This window comes from Lethenteron reissneri, chromosome 70, assembly GCF_015708825.2.
Source record: "Lethenteron reissneri isolate LAM-NWPU_2019-01 chromosome 70, ASM1570882v1, whole genome shotgun sequence".
NCBI lineage: Eukaryota > Metazoa > Chordata > Hyperoartia > Petromyzontiformes > Petromyzontidae > Lethenteron > Lethenteron reissneri.
In genome coordinates this window covers 3,320,748-3,323,247 of record NC_083848.1, presented here as the reverse complement: position 1 = coordinate 3,323,247, position 2,500 = coordinate 3,320,748, and the positions used below count along the sequence as shown (strand labels likewise).

The 2,500-nt window shown below is 39.2% G+C and overlaps 1 protein-coding gene across 1 annotated transcript in view; it reads right to left on the bottom strand.

The window, feature by feature from the left end:
• LOC133361006 (uncharacterized transmembrane protein DDB_G0289901-like) overlaps nt 1-2,500 on the bottom strand; it is a 28,004-nt gene that overhangs the window by 10,069 nt on the left and 15,435 nt on the right. The window lies entirely within an intron of this gene.

Genomic DNA, 2,500 nt, shown 5'->3' with positions numbered 1-2,500 from the left:
GTACAGAGTTAGACTGATGGCCTTAATCTAAGTTGTCTTGTGGTTGTTGTTGTTGTTGTTTGTTGTAGTACAGAGGTAGAATGATGGCCTTAATCTAAGTTGTCTTGTGGTCGTTCTTGTTGTTGTTGTTTGTTGTAGTACAGAGTTAGACTGATGGCCTTAATCTAAGTTGTCTTGTGGTTGTTGTTGTTGTTTGTTGTAGTACAGAGTTAGACGGATGGCCTTAATCTAAGTTGTCTTGTGGTTGTTGTTGTTGGTTTGTTGTAGTACAGAGTTAGACTGATGGCCTTAATCTAAGTTGTTTTGTGGTTGTTGTTGTTGTTTGACTTGCATCCCACTGGGATTTTTGCACGCAGCGTAATAAAATAAAACATAAGTAAATTTTTTTTATTATCTTTATTTTGGAGCTTTCGTGACTGCAGGAATTATTCTTTGGTTCTTTCGGTTAAGTCACGTCTAAAGATATTATTTAATTTAATTTGTTATTTAATTTAATTTATTATTTTATTATGTTTTTTATTTTATTATTTCCCTTCTACTTGACTTTACCGAAAGAACCAAGAAGATGAATCCATGCTGCAGTCACGAAAGCTTTAAATCGAAAAATATCATTAGGGTTAAGCTTAACATCTTTAATTATATTTACAAGATGTTCTGAGCTTTCAATGAACGAAGAGGTCCTGCCGATGTGGGGCTTGTATTCGTTTTTTGTAACGTATTGTGCTCATTTATATTCTTAGGTTTTTTTCGGTAAAGTCACCATGTAGGTAAAAAATTAAAATTAATAAAAGTAAAATAAAAATAAAATAAAAATCACGACGTTTCGGAGGCAACACAAGCTTCTGTCTTCAGGTGGAACCGTCACAGCACGACAGCTGTATCAAGTGAGATAAATTCCAAGAAAACAGTCCTTGTATATATACTGGTTGAGGGTGGGAGGAGCCAAGGTAGCCCCTGGATAGGAGTTTTTAAATCCTTTATATTAAGTTCACTTGCTTGCTTGCGCGCTTACGACCGTGCAAATCTTTCGGTCGTTTTTTAACCCACTTCCCGTGATCCAATCGAGCTGACATTTTGCACACAGACTCGTTGTGCGTGACAATTAATGTTCGTGAAATTTTTTTTCCAAAATGTTACACTTTTTAGGACAAAAATATTATATTTAATTACCAATTGCTTAATGGTGCAATGCAATCATCTGACCCATAGGTGGCAGCCATCTCAAGCCAGAGGACGAGAGGACTCTAGCCGCCACGCATATAAAGGATTTATAGTGAAAAACTTAGTTTTTACGGGTTATACTTGTGTTTTTATTATGATAAGGTTGGTGCGGCTGAAGCTATGGCTAGTCTACACAACAAAGGACTGAGCTTCGATTTAAAGCTTTCGTGACTGCAGGGATTCATCTTCTTGGTTCTTTCGGTAAAGTCACGTAGAAGGGAAATAATAAAATAATGAAAATAAAACATAATAAAATACAATTCTCACGACGTTTCGGCCACAACGCAAGCAGCCGTCCTCAGGTGAAGACCAGGTCTGTCGGGAAGACAGCGTCTGAATGAAACACCACCAGGCTTGGCAGCGTATATTTAAGCTGGGGTGGAGAGGGAAGAGCGCCTTGACGCTCCAAGCCTGGTGGTGTTCATTCAGACGCTGTCTTCCCGACAGACCTGTTCTTCACCCGAGGACGGCTGCTTGCGTTGTGGCCGAAACGTCGTGAGAATTATTTTATAATGTTTTATTTTTATTATTTTATTATTTCCCTTCTACGTGACTTTACCGAAAGAACGAAGAAAAAGGACTGAGCCTTTGTTATGTAGACTGGTTGAGAGGGGGGGAGGTGCCAGAGTTGTTAATGTGGCAGAGCCTATTGCACTTCTGATGAGTCTCAATGGGACATCAGGTTTGTGAATGTTTGGCACCCCATGAAGTTTCTACTTAAGACTTTTGCGACTGCAGGAATTCATATTCTTTGGTTCACGTAGGTAAAAATTTTAAATTAATAAAAGTAAAATAAAATAAAAATCACGACGTTTCGGAGGCAACACAAGCTTCTGTCTTCAGGTGGAACCGTCACAGCACGATTGCAGTCACGAAAGCTTCAAATCTAGAATATCATATTTGTTTTTTTACCCTTCTATCTGGCAACAAAACTGACACCTTTTTTGACGAGGAGTCATGTTTGCATAGACCACAATACCTGCGGTCATAATGCAAACAAAAAACACAACTCTGATAATGTATGTACTGTCCTTGGCAAATGAGGTTCCAATGGTGTAAATGCTTCACCCCGAGCTCTCATACTCTGACGGTGCATTGTCTTTGAGTTGTGCGCCTTTTGGCGTCATCTGGTCCAACACCATGTGAGACTAGGCTCTAAGGAAAAGCTGTCTCAGGTGTGGACCAATCAACTTCAAGGACAGTGCACATCATCAGAGTTATGTTTTGTGTTTGCATTCCGACCGCAGGTATTGTGGTCTATGCAAACATGACTCCTCGT